This window comes from Schistocerca piceifrons, chromosome 2, assembly GCF_021461385.2.
Source record: "Schistocerca piceifrons isolate TAMUIC-IGC-003096 chromosome 2, iqSchPice1.1, whole genome shotgun sequence".
Taxonomy (NCBI): Eukaryota; Metazoa; Arthropoda; class Insecta; order Orthoptera; family Acrididae; genus Schistocerca; species Schistocerca piceifrons.
The window spans coordinates 303,170,037-303,191,117 of NC_060139.1; the positions used below are offsets into that span (position 1 = coordinate 303,170,037).

General features: G+C 45.0%; 1 protein-coding gene and 1 pseudogene across 1 annotated transcript in view; both read right to left on the reverse strand.

The window, feature by feature from the left end:
- The window catches only part of LOC124775340, a 531,162-nt gene that overhangs the window by 492,343 nt on the left and 17,738 nt on the right, over positions 1–21,081 (reverse strand). The window lies entirely within an intron of this gene.
- Positions 553–670, reverse strand: LOC124778890 (annotated as a pseudogene).

Below are 21,081 nucleotides of genomic sequence, written 5' to 3' on the forward strand. Positions count from 1 at the left end.
TCGTCGCCAATGTTGACTGGTGGCCAATGCTAAATAGAAACATATAAATCACAACAGGTCTGTCATTAACGTCGATAAGATGCTGGCTGCATGGTCTGGATCTGCAACGACTAAAATAATTAGAAGTCGTTGGTAAAAAATAAAATGTATTGTACTTAACTGGTTGTACAGGATTCTTCTTGGCTGCATACATATAATTATAAACAGATAGCTATTAAGGCCTCACTTAGGCCATACGTTACTAAGCGCCTTGTTAGAGGTTGCTTCCTATCAGCTGAAGGCTTTGCTACTTTACTACTTGATGTCCCGAGCAGGAGTGGACGAGAACTAAAAACAAAACTAAACTCCTCCCGAACAGGCCATGAAGGCCTAACGGTACCGACCGGCCGCCGTGTCATCCTCAGCCCATAGGCGTCACTGGATGCCGATATGGAGGGGCATGTTGTCAGCACACCCCTCTCCCGGACGTACGTCAGTTTACGAGACCGGAGCCGCTACTTCTCAATCAAGTCGCTTCTCAGTTTGCCTCACAAGGGCTGAGTGCACCCCGCTTGCCAACAGCGCCCGGCAGACCAGATGGTCACCCTTCCAAGTGCTAGCCCAGCCCGACAGCGCTTAACTTCGGTGATCTGATGGGAACTGGTGTTACCACTGCGGCAAGGACGTTGGCAAAGTGGACCAGAGCTCCTAGAAACTTGCAACAAGCATCAGAGTTGCGCTAGCGGTGCTGGTCGCGACTCGCGGGTCCAACGATACTAATACTGACCGCGGTCGATAACTGCAGCCCCTAACAAGTGTGGTATCGAACGTTGATACCACAATTAACATTGCAACATCACAGGTTAATGCAAATGCGAGATAAGCCACTGGAGATATGAAATAGTGATTCATTAATAACCGGCATAACCGCCAGAATGTTGAATGCAAGCATGCAAACGTGCATGCATTTACTGTGCAGAAGCCGGATGTCAGTCTGTGGGATGGATTCCCACGACTGTTGCACTTGGTCGCTCAATACGCTGTTTTAAAAAATAACCGCACCCGCGATAACTGATGCATCCAAATAACTGTTTGGCCCACCTTTACCGTACTGTTTCATACACACCACTCAAGCGTTTGGCCCACCTGTACTGTGCTTCTTCATACACACAACTCCGCTGTCACTATTTACGTCAGCAGAGAAGAGTCACACAACCGCCTCGTATCTGTTCAACACCACGCCTTGCACTCCAAAGCGAACAGTATGTCCGTCAAAAATGGTTCAAATGGCTCTGAGCACTATGGGACTTAACATTTATGATCATCAGTCCCCTAGAACTTAGAACTACTTAAACCTAACTAACCTAAGGACATCACACAACACCCAGCCATCACGAGGCAGAGAAAATCCCTGACCCCGCCGGGAATCGAACCCGGGAACCCGGGCGTGGGAAGCGAGAACGCTACCGCACGACCACGAGATGCGGGCGTATGTCCGTCATGTTAGCTTATAAGAGAGTGACGACAAAAAGGGTTCCGGTTTGCAGTTTACGAGGCAGTCTCGCTGGCCAAGAAGGTGGAGTGCTGTGCTATTTACAAACAAACCCCGGTGCTGGCGCAGCTTCATTTCCACAGTAGGGTGGGTGCAGCCGTTGAGGCGCGACAGCCGCGTAACAAAGGGCGGAAGGGGAGCCGCACCTGCCTTGCCAACCGCCGCACAACCTGTCGCTGTCGCTTCCTTAAGGCCACTTCCACCCAACACCATTTACGAGTACGGGTGTGCGAGGACACGAAGCTCTTAGCCGTTGCGCTCGCTCGTAGTAGCCAACTTCCCTTGTAGCTGAAACTCTTACACACAGCGCTGACAGCAGTTCCTATAGTGGCTTCTTTAGCTTTAAGGATTGGATGTCTGCTGGTAAATTTGGTTGGTTGAAGAGGACATTTCGCTCAGCTCTGGGCGTGTAGCAATTCAGTTCGAATGCACGAAGTCTTGATTTACCAAAAACTTGAATGTACGTAGTTTCGTCCAGAAACATGCATTTTATGAGAAAGTTCAATATAGTACGGAGTTCGCGTTAGTTCCAAAGCGAGTTCAGTGGACAGCACGTCGCTCCTGCACCACTGCTTCGCAAAGTTTTTGGGTGTCCAACACATTTGTTCAGGCGACAGTTAACAGTATATGGTTCAAATGGGTCTGAGCACTATGGGACTTAACTTCTGAGGTCATCAGTCCCCTAGAACATAGAACTACTTAAACCTAAATAACCTAAGGACATCACACACATGCCCGAGGTAGGATTCGTACCTGCGACCGTAGCGGTCGCGCGGTTACAGACTGTAGCGCCTAGAACCGCTCGGCCACTCCGGCTGGCAGTTAACAGTATATGCAGGGTGTTTCCGTAAGAGCGTGCAAATATGTTACAGGACACAGAGAATGCTCCATTGGACAGTTTGGGATAGGAAACCTGGGGTCGGAGTTTTGTAAACCCCCCTCGCTACAGCTGTGGAGGCCAAGTTGCCACTGTTGTTATGGTAGGCCGAGTTTGTGAGTTCGAGAAACGACTTCTGGTGCAACACACCGCTAATACAATTTCTCCCTTCCACTATTATATAGCTCTGCTACAGGGTCAGGTAAGAAGATAGGATAACGAAGGTTCTACAACACACCAACAAATTAGTGACGAAGTCACACAAATGAGTTAGAAAGGTTTACTTACCTTTGTGACTCACTGAATAAGGGAGTCTGCAGCGATGTATGTAATGACACCAAAGAGGCCCTCAATGGCTAAGTGCAAATAATCGCCGGTCGGGGTGGTCGACCGGTTCTAGGCGCTACAGTCTGGAACCGCGCGACCGCTACGGTCGCAGGTTCGTATCCTGCCTCGCGCATGGATGTGTGTGCTGTCCGTAAGTTAGTTAGGTTTAAGTAGTTCTAAGTTCTAGGAGACTGATAACCTCAAAAGTTAAGTCCCATAGTGCTCAGAGCTATTTGAACTATTTTTTGCAAATAATCGTAGGTAAATTTCACAGTCCATAGCAAATGCAATTTACAAAAGCGGTCTGTTCACTTCTAAGAGTTCACTAACAAACGTTCCCTGTCTAAGTCACCCCTGGACGACGGTCTATAACCAAGTGGACGAGAGCTGCTCTTCTATCTTCAGAGTAGGCTTCCGTCCGTTGTCATCCGGTCATTGATGGATTGTGCTCGACCGGCAGGTGTCCGAGACGAAGTCGGTATCTTCAACCTCTGCGCTGCCCGTGGCGCTGGTGTAACTCGCGCAAGCGGCGAGTCTCTATGGCACTGGCACCAGCTCCCGTCTTTGCGCCTGTGGTGCTTTTGCTGTGGCTGTGTCTCGTTCGGACGACACAGTACGGAGAGGCCAGCTTAAGGAGATATGGAAGTAAACTTTTCTATCACTTTGTCTAGCATATCTGTTTTCTAGCTTATTTACAACTAACATGTATACAAGTTTACACGTACTGTGCTGTTTATTTACATGTACATTCCTTATTTCCTCCAAGGAAACAAGGACGACGAACCTGATTACCAGCTTTTCGTTACTTTACTTCTCTATACGGTGGCTCTGTTGTATAGTATTTACATTATCTCATGACAGAATGTGCTATCAATCAACGACAGATCCACTCATTACTTAGTGCTATTCAGAGAGACGTACAGTACAATACCATGGAGCAGTACCGGTACAGAACTTCCTAGTCGCTGGATTAGATCGGGATATCCTCTTCCATGGCCTGCGAGATCACCTGACCGGATTCCACTTAATTATTTCCCGTGGGGATATCTAAAGTCACTTGTGTATGAGACGCCAGTGGATACGGAAATTGACCTAGTTGCCAGAATTGTAGCTGCCTGTTATGTGATTCGAAACACATCAGGGATATTTCTCAGGGTGCTTCAGAATCTTGTTTGCCGATGTCATGCTAACATTGACGTTGATGGCCGTCACTTCCAGCACTTTAGTAAGATACAGCACAAATGGTACGTTCACTGTGTCAGTGGTGGGCCGGCCAGCGTGGCCGAGCGGTTCTAGGCGCTTCAGTCTGGAACTGCGCTACCGCTACGGTGGCAGGTTCGGATCCTGCCTCGGGCATGGATGTGTGTGATGTCCTTAGGTTAGTAAGGTTTAAGTAGTTCTAAGTTCTAGGGGACGGATGACCTCAGATGTTAAGTCCCATAGCGCTCAGAGCCATTTGATTTGTCAGTGATGGTATTTGCTGTTAATGTTAACTAATGTAAATAAAAAAGTACACATTAATATAATTTTATTCCTATTATGTCCTTAAGCTGGCTTCTCCGATACCAGGTTCCCTACTTCAGATTGTTCAGCGGAGCATCCTGCACGTCCCGTTAAATTTTTGCTCGCTCTTACGGAAACACCCTACATATCGGGTTTCTCTCCTGTGGATCGTCAGGCGCAGTTTTCCTGGTGTTTCGCTGCAATTTAGTTTTTGCAGCTCGTAGCTGCAGTCAATCGAAACAAATCCTGCTCATCACTTGTTTCGTACAAAGCACAGTATCAACGGAAGGCGTCGGTTTGTTTCCACTTACACACAAAATAGTATTTAAATCGGAATTTTAATTGTCCTTTCGATAGAGGTGTCCCAGCTTAGTCTAGTGCGTTATTCGTTTTATTGATTTATACACTTAAGCGCCAAAGAAACTAGTATAGGCATTCGTATTCAACTGCAGAGATAGAGTATGTAAACAGGCAGAATACGGCGCTGGGGTCAGCAACGCCAGTATAAGACAACAAGAGTCTGGCGCAATTGTTAGATCGGTTACTGCTGCTACAATGGCATGTTACCAAAATTTAACTGAGTTTGAACGTCGTCTTATAATCGGCGCACGAGCGATGAGATACAGCATCTCCGAGGTAGCGATGAAGTGGGGATTTTCCCGTACGACCATTTCACGAGTGTATCGCGAATATCAGGAATCCGCTAAAACATCAAATCTCCGACATCGCTTCAGTCGGAAAAAGATCCTGCCAAAACGGGACCAACGACGACAAAAGAGAATCATTCAACGTGACAGAAGTGCAACCCACCCGCAAATTGCTGCAGATTTCAATGCTAAGCCATCAAAAAGTGTCAGCGTGTGAACCATTCAACGAAATATCATCGATAAGAACTTTCGGAGCCGAACACCCACTCGGCTACCCTTGATGACTGCACGATACAAAGGTTTACGCGTCGCCTGGGCGTGTCAACACGACATTGGACTGTTGATGACTGGAAATATGTTGCCTGGTCGGACGAGTCTCGTTTCAAATTGTATCGAGAGGATGGACGTGTGCGGGTATGGAGACAACCTCATGAATCCATGGACCCTGCGTGTCAGCAGGGGACTTTTCAAGCTGGTGGAGGGTTTGTAATGGTGTGGGGCGTTTTCATTTGGAGTGATATGGGACCTCTGATTCGTCTAGATACGAGTCTGACAGATGACACGTACGTAAGCATCCTGTCTGATCACCTGCATCCATTCATTTCCATAGTACATTCCGACGGACGTGGGCAATTCCAGTAGGACAATGCGACACGTCACACGTTTAGAATTGCTACAGAGTGGCACCAGGAACCCTCTTCTGAGTTCAAACACTTCCGCTAGCCACTAAACGCCCCAGACATGAACAGTATTGAGCATATCTGGGTTGCCTTGCAACGTGCTGCTCAGAAAAGATCTCCACCCTCTCGTACTTTGACGCATTTATGAACAGCCCTGCAGGATTCATGGTGTCAGTTCCCCCCATCACTACTTCAGACATTAGCCGAGTCCGTGCCACGTCGTGTTGCGGCACTTCTGCATGCTCGCCTGACCCTACACGATATTACGCAGGCGTATCAGTTTCTTTGGCTCTTCAGTGTATATGGGCTTCAGTTGAAAGACAATATGACGCTTGGCGAATCTGTACTGGATGGTGTGCATGTGACGTACTTCCATCTCACCGGTCTACGTTCAAACGCACTCAAAATATCTAGCTTGCAAGATATTGATCTGGACGTAAAGCCGTCGGCACACGGACCGTGCTTCAGAACGTTGAGCGTTGAGCTTGCCGAGTTTTTGCCGTCATAGCGTGGAATAGCACGTTCGGGAGTCTTTCCGAACTTGCAGAGCAATATCTAGCATGTCAGATATTCTGAGCGTGCGTCTGAGTGTTGACCAATGAGATGGCACAACGTCACCTACGTCACTTGCACGCCATGTCCCTTCAGCACAGAGTTGTGAGGCGCCATATTGGCATTCATTTCAAGCCTATACGTGTATTTGCCATTTCTGAGTATCAGCAAATTGAGAATCACTGGAAAACCTGTTGTTAACTGTGCGATTTGTTTCAATAAAATAATGAGAAACACCATATTCTTGGCAGAAGAATCATTGTAACTTGCGTATTATGAGAATATGCTATTTGAAGGCAGCGACACACTGAAGAGCCACCCAGAACCCATTGTTCTTGGTACAAATTTTTATAGTTAAATTTCAATCAGTAACATATCTACGATTAAAGTTTTCAGCAAGCGGTAATAATCTATAATTTATTGGCTATAGCGTCTTGCAGGTTTAGCGCGGTGCACCTGTGGTCTAGGGGTTGCGCCTTTGATTAGTAATCACAACGTCCTCGGTTCCAGGTTCAAAAGCCCCCACCGCTTAAATTTAGCTACCCTCTGTAGTAAAAAAAACTGAGTGAACGGATAAACGAACGGGTGTCATGACTTGTCCGCCCCGAACATACACAACGAAGAAAATAGAACAAAATGCGTTCAACAAAGAATTGAAAAAAGAAAGAAAAAAAAGCGAAGTACGTAGCGTCACAGACACACATCACGATTAAATCAAGGAGGGTGGTTTGCGTCTCGAAACTCTCAAATTTTATTTTCCTAACATTTGCGTTTTTATTAGGTTCTGATACTATATGTTTAGTTTAATATAAGTATATACTATAATATTTGGTGTTATGTAAATGTAAGTTCACTTTTTTTTTTTCGAGGGGTGAGTTTGTTTGATTGGCTTAATCTACAGGACAGCTGGCGCTACTTGTATAAAGATATTTTGCTCCTTTATCTTTTACGCTTCGTAATTCACATGTTGCAAAGATTCTGCTACTGGTTAGGAAGAGTGATCAAGTAACACTGACCTTGGGGTTTTACTAAACTGTGGGAATGATGAAATAATGTTTATCTTATGTGGAGAAGTATTTCAAATTTGTATCGCACTGTTTGTAATGGAACTTTTATAAGCCTGTGTCCTTACTAATTGGACATGGTACTTTCCTTTTCGTGGGCGATGGAGGAAATGTGCGTTTTAATAGAGCTAACGCTGGTATTTTACGCGCTCCGGTTTAGTAAACAGTGTGATTTACGAACTAGAAACATCCCGCAACTGCCACTGGAGTGCGTTGCGATCGCGTATACCACGTTGGGACCCACGTACCGTGTGCACAAGCCGCATCGTTCCTGAGCGTTCAGCAGCACGTTGAACTTGGCACGCTCAACGTTGACGTTCGACAGCACGGTCCGTGTGCCGACGGCTTAAGCAAAGATTCCTGAATGCGCTATTCCACGCTATCACGTCAGAAAGTCGGTACCCTCAACGTGTGCCGACGGCTTTTAAGGGTAAAGTGACTCCTGAAAAAATGATCCTCCGCCCGGTTACGGTCGACGGTAGCAGTGGCAGCGAGAATGCGGCCGCTGGCGGCATTGTCGCAGGTGCAGGGAGAGGAGCCGTACCCGGCGTCGGCCTGGCGTAGAGCAGGTAGCGAGGCGACGGCGCGGCGCGGCTACCGGGCGCGGCCAGGTGTGAGCGAGCCAGCGACCGACGGCGCCGGAGCGGCAAAACGATTTCCAGGAGTGTGCCGTGCCGTGCCGCGGCAAGGTCAAGGCGGCCGGGAACCTGATCCGCGCAGCCGCCGCCGCAGCCGTGGTCGCAGACGCAGTCGTAACGCATCGCGCGCGCCTCTGTCCGGCGCTGCGCCGTGAGTCTGCGGCAGCGGCAGCGTGTGCTGCGCCTCCTCCCGCCCGCTGTCACTGACCTCAGCGCAATGCCGGCGCGCCGAGCGCTCCGTGACACTCACGGCTCTCAGAGTCCTCCGTTTCCACCTCACCGTACGTACGACGGCCTTTCAAAAACAAAGCAACACTTCTTTATTTCTGGAAATAGGCACCCAACGGTGCGTGGCGGAGGGTACTTTACGTGCCACTGTCGTTACCTCCCTTTCCTGTTCCAGTCGCATACGGCTCGCGGGAAGAACGACTGCCGGAAAGCCTCCGTGCGCGCTCGAATCTCTCTAATTTTACATTCGTGATCTCCTATGGAGGTATAAGTAGGGGGAAGCAATATATTCAATACCTCATCCAGGAACGCACCCTCTCGAAACCTGGACAGCAAGCTACACCGCGACGCAGAGCGCCTCTCTTGCAGAGTCTGCCACTTGAGTTTGCTAAACATCTCCGTAACGCTATCACGCTTACCAAATAACCCTGTCACGAAACGCGCCCCTATTCTTTGGATCTTCTCTATCTCCTCTGTCAACCCGACCTGGCACGGATCCCACACTGATGAGCAATACTCAAGTATAGGTCGAACGAGTGTTTCGTAAGCCACCTCCTTTGTTGATGGACTGCATTTTCTAAGGACTCTTCCAATGAATCTCAACCTGGCACCTGCCTTACCAACAATTAATGTTATATGATCATTCCACTTCAAATCGTTGCGTACGCATACTCCCAGATATTTTATAGAAGTAACTGCTACCAGTGTTTGTTCCGCTATCATACAATCATACAATAAATGATCCTTCTTTCTATGTATTCGCAATTCATTACATTTGTCTATGTTAAGCGTCAGTTGCCACTCCCTGCACCAAGTGCCTATCCGCTGCAGATCTTCCTGCATTTCGCTGCAATTTTCTAATGCTGCAACTTCTCTGTGTACTACAGCGTCATCCGCGAGAAGCCGCATGGAACTTCCGACACTATCTACTAGCTCATTTGTATATATTGTGAAAAGCAATGGTCCCATAACACTCCCCTGTGGCACGCCAGAGGTTACTTTAACGTCTGTAGACGTCTCTCCATTGAGAACAACATGCTGTGTTCTGTTTGCTAAAAACTCTTCAATCCAGCCACACAGCTGGTCTGATATCCCGTAGGCTCTTACTTTGTTTATCAGGCGACAGTGCGGAACTGTATCGATCGCCTTCCGGAAGTCAAGGAAAATGGCATCTACCTGGGAACCTGAATATAATATTTTCTGGGTCTCATGAACAAATAAAGCGAGTTGGGTCTCACACGATCGCTGTTTCCGGAACCCATGTTGATTCCTACAGAGTAGATTCTGCATTTCCAGAAATGACATGATACGCGAGCAAAAAACATGTTCTAAATTTCTACAACAGATCGATAGGCCGATAGTTTTGCGCATCTGCTCGACGACCCCTCTTGATGACTGGGACTACCTGTGCTCTTTTCCAATCATTTGGAACCTTCCGTTCCTCTAGAGACTTGCGGTACACGGATGTTAGAATGGGAGCAAGTTCTCTTGCGTACTCTGTGTAGAATTCAATGCGAACGCTTTACGCCATGTTACTCGTAGGAGCTTAATGCCTACATGATACTGCTCTACTGGTGGACATAGGGACAAACATCTCGTATCATCAATAACCTTTCCATCATCCTCCACTGCGCCAAGGAACGTGTGAGATCTGGGCTGTAGGGTGGATGAGGAAGGACAGTCCAATGTAGTTTTGTGAGCTCTTCTCGGATGCGTAAACTTGTGTGAGGCCTTGAGTTGCCATGGAGAATGAGGAAGATAGTTTGCATTTTTGTGGCGACAAGCACGAGGAAGTCATTTCTTCTGTTTCCTTAGGGGTAGCACAATATACAAAGTCGATCGCTACATCCTGAGGGAGGATATCAAACAGAATAACGCCTTCGGAATCCCACGAGACCGTCACAATGACTTTATCGACAGGGAGTGCGGCTTTGTACTTTTTCTTCGAAGGAGAGGTGGTGTGGCGTCACTCGATGGAATGTTGTCTTTTTCTCAAGCTCGAAGCGGTGAACCAATGTGTCATTGCCTATGACGACAATCGACAAGAAATTGCCTCGTGACGCGCAAGCAGTTACGCACAGATGATCCTGCGTTGCTCTTTAAGATCCTATGTTAGACGGCGAGAAATTCAGCGGGCACGCACCTGTAAGCACCCTAACTGGTGGGCGATTATGTCAGTACAAGAAACAGAGACGTCCAGTTGTGCAGCAAGGTGTTTGCTTGTGTATCGTCGACCACCTCGGATGAGAGTGTCCGCACGTTCCAGTATTGCAGTAGCCGTTGTTGTGTGCGGTTGGCCGGCACGTGGGAGGTCGGACAACTTCCCGCGACCTTGTTGCGATGAAGACAAGCGCCTCGTCCAACGGCTCATCATGCTTTTGTTCACTTCCAGGAACAGACATTCTGCAAACGCCTCTGAATATCTGCGACGCTCTGGTCATCCCCCAAAATGAACTCACTGACAGCTCTCCGCTTGGAACGCACCTCCGCTACAGACGCCATTTTGCAGGCTATGTGTACCGCCACCACCTATCGTAGCTTCATTAAAGTATAGGGACTAAAGCGGGAATACTCCACGATGCCCCAAATCAAATTTTGCATTTTTTCAACCGAAATTTGCTGAGAAAAAAGATGTGTTGCACTACTTATTGAACGGCCCTCGACATTAGGACTGCGCAAGCAGCTTGATGCTCGATAGAATTTCGATTACGGTTACTTGTGCAACCCTTCAAGCGTGCGAATGCTTGAGCTCGTGTACGACGTCACATCAGTCCTGTTCATTTTTAGGGTACCGTAGCCCAGGCGGTAGAAACGAAACAGTTGTAGGATCATTTTGTTGTCTATCCGTCCGTCCGTCTGTCTGTATGTCCGTCCAACTGTTCAGAATCCTTTATCCCACGAACGGGTAGACGTATAAAGTTGACATATACGTCACATACTATGGTATAGTGTCCGTTGGCGATGTAAAACATTTAAGCTTTTAAGTCAGTGGCATCAAAAGATACGAGTATTTATGTCACATACTTTGATACTCCCAACGTCATTCATCAAAACCTGTTGACATAGAAGCATGAAATTCGGCAACAAGCAAGGTTTCACAGTACAAGTAAGGAAAAAGTACGAAAACTTTTAACTTTAATCATGCTGTTGTTGTTGGTCTTCAGTCCTGAGACTTGTTTGATGCAGCTCTCCTTGCTACTCTATCCTGTGCAAGCCTCTTCATCTCCCAGTACCCAATGCAACCCACACCCATCTGAATATGCTTAGTGTATTTGTAATCATATTACATGAAAAATTTTTGTTTTTGTTATTTTTTTATCCGTGTGTGAGTCTGTCTGTCCTCCGTACGTCTGTTACGACCCCTTTTCTCAGAAATGACACTACTGGCCACTAAAATTGCTACACCAAGAAGAAATGCAGATGATAAGCGGGTATTCATTGGACAAATATATTATACTAGAAGTGACATGTGATTACATTTTCACGCAGTTTGGGTGCATAGATTCTGAGAAATCAGTACCCAGAACAACCACCTCTGGCCGTAATAACGGCCTTGATACGCCTGGACATTGAGTCAAACAGAGCATGGATGTCGTGTACAGGTACAGCTGCCCATATAGCTACAACATGGTACCACAGTTAATCAAGAGTAGTGACTGGCGTATTGTGACGAGCCAGTTGCTCGGCCACCACTGACCAGACGTATTCAATTGGTGAGAGATCTGGAGAATGTGCCTGCCAGGCCAGCAGTCAAACATTTTCTGTATCCAGAAAGGCCCGTACAGGACCTGCAACATGCGGACGTGCATTATCCTGCTGAAATGTAGGGTTTCGGAGGGATCGAATGAAGGGTAGAGCTACGGGTAGTAACACATCTGAAATGTAGCGTCCACTGTTCAAAGTGCCGTCAATGCGAACAAGAGGTGACCGAGACGTGTAACCTATGGCACCCCATACCATCACGCCGGGTGATACGCCAGTATGGCGATGACGAATACACGCTTCCAATGTGCGTTCACCGTGATGTCGCCGAACACGGATGCGACCATCATGATGCTGTAAACAAAACCTGGATTCATCCGAAATAATGAAGTTTTGCCACTCGTGAATCCAGGATCGTCTTCGAGTACACCATCGCAGGCGCTCCTGTTTGTGATGCAGCATCAAGGGTAACAGCAGCCATGGTCTCCGAGCTGATAGTCCATGCTGCTACTGCTGCTGCTGCAAACGTCGTCAAACTGTTCGTGCAGATGGTGGTTGTCTTGCAAACGTCCCCGTCTGTTGACTCAGGGATCGAGACGTGGCTGCACGATCCGTTACAGCCATGCGATAAGATGCCTGTCATCTCGACTGCTAGTGATACAAGGCCGTTGGGATCCTGCACGCCGTTCCGTATTACCCTCCTGAACCCATCTATTCCATATTCTGCTAACAGTCATTGGATCTCGACCAACGCGAGCAGCAATGTCGCGATACGATAAACCGCAGTCGCGATAGGTTACAATCCGACCTTTATCAAAGTCGGAAACGTGATGGTGCGCATATCTCCTTCTTACACGAGGCATCACAACAACATTTCACCAGGCAACGCCGGTCAACTGCTGTTTGTGTATGAGAAATCGGTTGGAAACTTTCCTCATGTCAGCACGTTTTAGGTGTCACCACCGGCGCCAACCTTGTGTAAATGATATGAAAAGCTAATCATTTGCATGTCACAGCCTCTTCTTCCTGTCGGTTAAATTTCGCGTCTGTAGCACGTCATCTTCGTGGTGTAGCAATTTTAATGGCCTGTGGCGTACTATAGCAAATGCTAAATTTCACAAAAGATTTAACCTTAAAATTGAAACGTTCTCGAAAGTCCTGGAGTTCCCGGAACCGATATTTTGCCAGAATCGTGGAGATTCTCGATTTCCGGTATGGATAACACACATGCTTAGGTTAGTACGGAACCCTCAGAATGCGAGTCCTCGCAGTTGGCCAATATTTGCTATACTCTATGACACCTGTGCTGCAGTGGACAGTAAGCTACACATCGGAATACAATACTGGATGAGTGTAAATAATATTTTACAGTGACTTGCAAGACAGTTTATAGAACGTGAGCGTATATATTGCTCTAAAAATCGGCAATAACTAAAAGATTCCACCACAGTTGTCTTTCTTTAGTTTCCTAAGGACCCTGGGACATATAAAAGATACATGAGGGAGCAGTTTACTTACGATTCTCTTTTGACGTACGGATATTTACTGAAGAATCTTGTTTTTCTTCAAAAACAAAGAGGGGCCAGAAAACAGTTGAAGGCCTTTTGCAGAAAGACGTCGTATATCTATCCAACAGCGTGATATTTAATGCGCTGCACTTCCAACCAAATCATTCAAATGGAATGTAGGAAACTTGTGTGGAATGAAATACCTAGTTTATTTAACGTACCAAATTAGTCACCACAACTGTGGCTGAAGAAAGAACCAACGCAGACGCGATAATAAAACGTCACAAGCAATAACACTGTTCTTCAACACTGAAGAAGCCAATTCTGAAATTGTTGCTGCCTCTGAGCCATAAACGGCAAGAATCTTCAACGAAGCCGTCTTTTGAAAGTAATAATAATAATAATAATAATAATAATAATAATAATAATTACATTCAGACAAATATTCACATATTAGAAAATCTAGTGAATTATTAGAATGTGAGAACAATTAGATTCTACACGAAATTATTGTGTGTCAGCAAAATCGCCTATCATAAGAAGAGCAGTTCATCCATTCCCGGAATCAGAATCTCCAATAATTTTGCCTATTATCGACACTGATACTGGCAAGGGATTCCAGGATTTTCGAGAATGTTTTAATTTCAAGTTTGAAGTCTGATAACAACTGACAACAAGATTTTCTTTTCGTGTGACGAAATTACAAATTAACAGTTTTCTGATTTTTTTTTTTTTTTTTTTTTACACTTTTTTGGTATTGTGAAACCTTGCTTCTTGGAGAATTTCGTGATTCTAGGTCAATGGGGAATACCATGTAGGTTTTCATTAGTGAGTTTGCGTTTATCAAAATATGTGACATAAATGGCTATATCCTTTGACTGCATTGCCTTAGAAGCTCCATTGTTTAACATCGCCATGGGACTGTAGACCTCAATATGTGACAAATTTCAACTTTATACGTCTATCCCTTTCTTGAGAAAAAGGGTTTATGGCACGGTGCTAGGCAGATAGATAGACAGACAGACAAGTGGCCAACGTTTCGATCGTATGTCTTTCGTTTTACCGATTGTGGTATGGAACCGTGAAAATCACTGATGGTGTCGGGAATTGTACCCGAGACGTCCTTATGAGAGTGAGACGTGGTGACGACTTGGCTAAGGATACGGACGATTGCTATTAACGTCATTAAATTTGTTGACAATTAGTAGAAGGAAAAGGTGCAAGCGAAGTACTGAACGTCAGTCAAACAGAATGACATCCTCCATGCCAAGCGACATGTATTTACAAACACCTATCATGTGAAACGTAACTACCACTTTTCTTACATGACATTCTGAAATCAAAGGATCAAGACAGTCAGATACAGTACTCCTTGATTGCTTAGACTCAGTACCGAACCTGGGCTTGTTACCAAAAGTACAACGATACGGGTTATCAGGCGAAATTTGTGACTGGATTGAGCATTTCTTGGCAGTGCAGCATGTTATCTTCGATAGAGGGTCATCGACACAGAAGTAGCTTCAGGCCTACACCATGGAAGTGTGCTGGAACCCTTAATGTTCATATTGTATACTAATAATCTTACAGACAGCATTAATAGATGATAAAGTTGTCTATAATGAAATACTGGCTGAAAAAAGCTGCGTAAACATTCAGTCAGATCTTGATAAGATTTAGAAGTGGCGCATGGGTTGGCTACCGGCTTTAAATGCTCAGAAATATTATATTAAAAAAAGCACTCCGTTTCCAGGCCACGAGTGGCCTACCGGGGCCATCCGACCGCCGTGTCATCCTCAGTGGAGGATACGGATAGGAGGGGCGTGGTGTCAGCACACCCTTCTCCCGGTCGTTATGATGGTATTCTTGACCGAAGCCGCTACTATTCGGTGGAGTAGCTCCTCAGTTTTATATTTTGCCCTCCAAAAAACGCGAAAACGTAATATGCTAATACACCTTAGGTGGCTTCCATTAAGATTAGTGCCAGCTATGGTCCTCAACATGATTCGTAGTTGGAATCGATCAGCTCTTATAAATACCTGAGAGATGTGAAATACAATGATCATATTTGCATAGTCGTAAGCGAAGCTGGTGGCAAATTACGATTCACTGGTAGAATACTGAAGCAATGGAACCAATTCGCAAAGGAAATAACTTACAAGTCACTGGTGCGATCCATCCGAGAGTGTGGGACCCACTTCAAATAGGACTAGGAGAGGATGCTAAAAGTATACAAAGAAGAGCAGCACGAATGGTCACAAGTTTGTTTGACCCATGGGAGTGTGTCACAAAGATGCTGACGAAACTAAATTGGCACACAGCTGAAGACAGACGCAAACTATTGAGAGAAAGCCAACTCATAAATTTTCAAGAACCGGCTAGCGCAAAGCCTTCAGGAGTTTACATCACTCAGGTAAAAGTCGGATAGTACAAAAAAGAAATAACTTTACTAATCACTGCTCGCCGTAACATCTCTTTCATTTTTTATTTTAGCCCAATGTAAAAATTCTTCCTGTAGGGCGACGAAGAACTGATGTAAAAAGAGAACTACACACCGCTAAGTTTTCTTATACACTAGCAACTAGTAGACCCATTATTCGCAGAAGAAAAGGAAAAAAAATCTTCCTTTCACGTGAGAGAGAGTGGGCGCACTTAACCATGTATTCACTAAAGACTGACACTTTCATCTAAAGCGATAGCCACGGGAGACATTACGCTGCATTCTGGCTACTCGTATTTGTACGCAGTCATCAACGCAAATTAATATTACCCACTGCCCTCTCTCGGGAGACTAGTGTCGTGTGTCTTCCTCTATGTGTCACACATATGAAATCGCTAAGGCAGTCAACATTTTCAGTGGTACTTTCACATGAACAATGAAGTATAGAAGTACGATATTGCAAGTGGCATCACTAAAGACACTACCAAAGGACGAATATCTCCAGTAGGCAGTTCTGTTTTCTTCTTCTTTGACTTCTCTCATTAGACATTAGTCGTTTGCTCCTTCCTGTAGTCTCGGTTACTCCAACAGAAAGCTGTTAACACCATCTCATCCAATGTTCGATCAATATATAATTTCCATGACAATGAGATTTTCTCGGGGTCCTCGTCAACACCTTCTTGAGCTACCTTTTATTGCGCATTCTTTTAACATACTCCAATCACTGAAGACGTTTGTTCTCTAGTCTGCCCGTTACGGTCTCTGTCATTCCAATTTCTTCCAATATTTTGTATGTTTTAATCTTGTCTCAACGGGTTAAGATGAAAGGCGTACATATAATGGGAAATGGCAGTTTGTTTGAAATGTTTGCCACTATGAGCGTCTTTACGTGTCTGAACACATGACTGGTACGTATTCTTTGGCTAACAGAGGTTGTATTTTTAGTAGAACACTAGCAAGCGAGTGCGTCGGTTGCAGAGAGAGTCAGTGTTGAGTCACCGCTGATTGAGGGATTTTGGTAGCGGACGTGCCCTATAGACAATGAATTTTGAGGTGCTCCCTGGTGGGACTGAATATAGAGGATGAATGTTTGCCTCGTGATGACTGGGTGTTGTGTAATGTCCTGAGGTTAGTTAGGTTTAAGTAGTTCTAAGTTCTAAGGGACTGATGACCATAGTGCTCAGAGCCATTTGAACCATTTGATGAATGTTTGAGATGGTTTTGTTGATATGCGACACTTGTGGAAAAAGGAAATATGCATTGAGTTTTTATTCGCTGCGAGCGCTAGCTGAGCAATTATTTTAGAGGAAGATTACATTGTGCTTAACAATATCTGTGTTTTGATATCCAGGTCGGATTATCAGTCATGTGTTCAGTACTTATTTTAATATCGCTGACGAGTTGTTTGGGCACATACAGCTTCCAATAACCAAGCTTAAGCGTAAAAGTTTCAACGTACAGGCACACCCTCATCAAATCTAGTTCCACTGTCCCGATGTCCCTTCTTTTATTCGTAAGTGGCCGTATTATTGCCCCTTAAGTAACTACGTTTTCAATAATACTAATGAGTAGCCTTCTTTTCGTCTATTGACTAACATTATTGTTCCAAATCACACTATGTAGGGGCTTCGTTCACGGATTACCCATCGTTACTTTGGTCTCAGTATCTTTGTTACAGTTACCCTTAATGGACGTTATAGAACTTGCGAGGGGCAGTCAAATGAAAACTAGACAGTCGGGAAAAGCAGTGTGCATTATTTCAGAAGCAGTCGCCATAACTGTTAATACATTTGTTCCCCTCTGAGATAAGACAGTCAATGCTTTCATCGAAAAATGTCTTTCTTTGGGCCTCGAAAAATATGGAAATTTCATGAGGAGAGATGAGGAGTGCATGGAGGATGGTTTCCCAGCGAAACTTCTGCAGTGTAGCTGAAATGACCTTGGCAACACGTGGACCCGCTAGAAGTTTGGTGTAACACCAATTTTTTTTTACGTATCACGCTACTGAAGATGTCCTACGGTCTAGACACTGCTGCTTGCTGGGGGAAAATTAAAGACAGCGAGTGAATCCGAACCATAACAAGTGTTGAAATATTTCGCATACACAAAGAGTCTGGAAGTCATTAAGTAGTATTAAAAAACCTAATTCTAGGAAATATAGTTGTCGAACACTTACACCCTTCCCTCTCTACCAGAAGAAAGGAAGGAAGATTAGTGTTTAGCGACGCGCCAACGAGAAAGTCTTTAGAAAGGAAAGAAATGCTCGAACACGACAAGGATAAAGAAGAATTTAGCTGTATCCTTTAAAAGCGATCCACCCCTACATTTGCCTTCAGAGATTTAGAAGAACAACGGAGCACCTGGAGGGCCAGATTAGGGTGTGAACCATGCTCCTATCGAATATGAATCCCGTGTTATCCGTAATACACATCGATCAGTATCGAAAACATATTATTATTATTACTGGTACCAGTCTTGAAAGTTACCATTTTAGCTACCAAACTACACAACCAAAAAACCGGACCTGTGAACTAAAGTTCGTAATTTCTGAGTAGACAGATGCCGAGTGTGATTAGTTAAAACGTTGCTTTCATCCTGAAGTAGATTCACGTTCACACATCCATTCATAAATAACGTAACTAACCTCGGTGAGTGTACATCAATTTTAGTGAAAGCGTTTGCAAACGTGGCACGAAGAGGACCTGATAAATATGCTTGCTACGTTTCTGGAGGCTGATGAGGCGTGAACTCCACCGTGAGAAACGGTCCATCGGAAATGGAGCGCGGAAATCGGCCGTCGATGTGGTTTTAAGGCTGAAGAGTCAAAGGTGAAACTGGAACGGTGGACTTCCTTTCAGATTAAAATATTAAACAGAGCATCAAGCCGGTAGATTCACTGTACTGTGCAACATACTAATTTCTTTACACACATTATGGTGTCAGAATTCGTAGTTAATGAACACATTATAGTTATATTTTCTGATGGACCTGATACTCTGGCGATATCGAGAGCAGTAGGGAAGGGGAATTTCCCAAATTAAGCAAGATGCATAGCGATAATGGACCACGAGATCGTTCAAAGGGCCATACTTCCATATGACTGGAGAGACTTTGCAAACTCTAGCTCATTGTTCTCTCTTGTGTAACTCGCATTCCAGGATTCACGTCTGGTGGATCAGTGTTCAGTCGGAAATATTCAGTGGAATCTCTTCTTCACGATTTCTCTACCAGTTGCGTAAATTCTCTTCTGTCCGTTTTTCTATTTTAACCACTCATATGTTCCTAAGGAGAAGGTGGACAAACAGTATAGTATTTTTCTTGCCGGCTAAAGAAACCTTCTAAAACCGAAACCTCGTCGCAACTCAACATATTTAAACCGCCGCGCCTGTTTGATTCGCGTTTTGCGAGCGGCTCTGTTTAGCAATGATGTGTGTTACGCGAGCAGGTATTTGTAAATGTTAGACAAACAGACAAATCCTGATCTAGGATAATCGGAAGATAGTAGCCCAAAGCCTGTTGCATATGACAAACTCCTGCGCAGTTAATTTAACATTTCCCAGCATACTGCCTCACCGGCACGTTTAAGTGTTCGTTTCTTAAATTATCGTTATTCGTATGTTTTTATGCTGCCCTTCGATTTTATACATCCACGAAACCTGCTTTGTTTCCGCTTACGCTGTTTGGTTAGTGTAAGGTATGAGAGAAATAATAAAAGATAATCACCATCTGCTACGAAACGGCCTAAAACATATTATATAGAAAGTAAATTCTTCCTGAATCCAGCGTTGAATATATCCTACATAGGAAGATCGGTACTTTAAACTTGAAGCGTTTTTAAATTAACAGTCCTAAACGTATCACGCTAAAAGCTGTAGCTGAATATGAATGTTTCGCAAGTAATACAGAAATTACGCAAGCTAAGCGAATTTTTCTGTAACATTTGTCACTGGAATGGAGTATCATTTGCCCTTCAGTTAACTAAGAATTTATTTCCATAATACACATCCGAACAAAATTATCCGGACACCCTTATGTAATACAGATTTCACAAGAGGCCGACCCGCCATTGTAAAAGGAGGACGGGAGTACCGTGTTCTCAGTGGACAAATAGTGAGAGGAGAATGGATCTATCAAGAGGGCTCAGTGACTTCGAACGTGGATTGGTCATCTGATGCCACCAGAGTAACAAATCCAACAGCAACATCTCAACCCTTCTAAAGCTGCCCAAGCCGACTGTTGGTGATTTGATTGTGAAGTGGAAACATAATGTGAATAACTCACGCCGTCATGCTTGGTATGACCTTGTACCATCTGACGTAACACCTTGTACTGATTCTTAAAGTTTTTGGTTTGTGTTTTGCATATTTACATACTGCAATTGTCTTCCATCAGTGTGTGAGCTCATCTTACTTCTTGTAACACACTGAAATGACACGTACCTCACGTTCATACGTTTTGTCATACGACGGATCTGAGGATGGCTGAGTGCCATATCGCGTAACTAGAAATAATAAAGTGAGACAAAGACAGACAATTTTGTGTATAAATCTGTAATGAACGGTATCGTGACCGTGACTAAAGGTGTACAGGGTGGTCATAACTAAACTTTCGCTAACAGAGAGGACTGCCATGAAAAACGAGTGAGCGTAGGTCAATGGAATTTTGTGAAACCCTTCGTAAGGACATGCGGAGGAGAAATAACGGACAAACTACTGAAAGAAACAGATTTTAATTTCCACATGAGAGGACTACGTTTGTTAATTGTGTACAATGCTTACGTTCCAAGTTACAAGCGTTGCTCAATATGCCACTCATCTGCACCCACGACTGCCTGGAACCGTACAGTTGCTCGCAGCATTTTTCGTAAGGTGGACCATGGAAAGTTTAGCCGTCAGGACACAGCTCGTGCACCCCCTTGAAAATTCATTACGTCCAGCATTCTCAACCACGGTGATAACAACTTCTTTAACAAGTTGAGCCGCAATTGGCCGTCGGCTTCTCCCACGAGCAATTCCCAAATCGCAAGTTAATTCGAACTTCTCAATAATGTTTTTCAACCTCGGTGTGGGAAGAAGACCTCTCCGTATCCGTGTAATGCATCGATACTGCCAAGAGCAGCAGAACTATTGCTGTGTTTTGATAAAAAATAAATGGTTCAAATGGCTCTGAGCTCTATGGGACTTAACTTCTGAGGTCATCAGTCCCCTAGAACTTAGAGCTACTTAAACTAACTAACCTTAGGACATCACACACATCCATGCCCGAGGCAGGATTCGAACATACGATCGTGGCGGTCGCGCGGTTCCAGACTGCAGCGCCTAGAACCGCTAGGCCACTCCGGCCGGCTTTTGATAAAAGGGATTTATGAGTAACGCCCTGCTCATCTT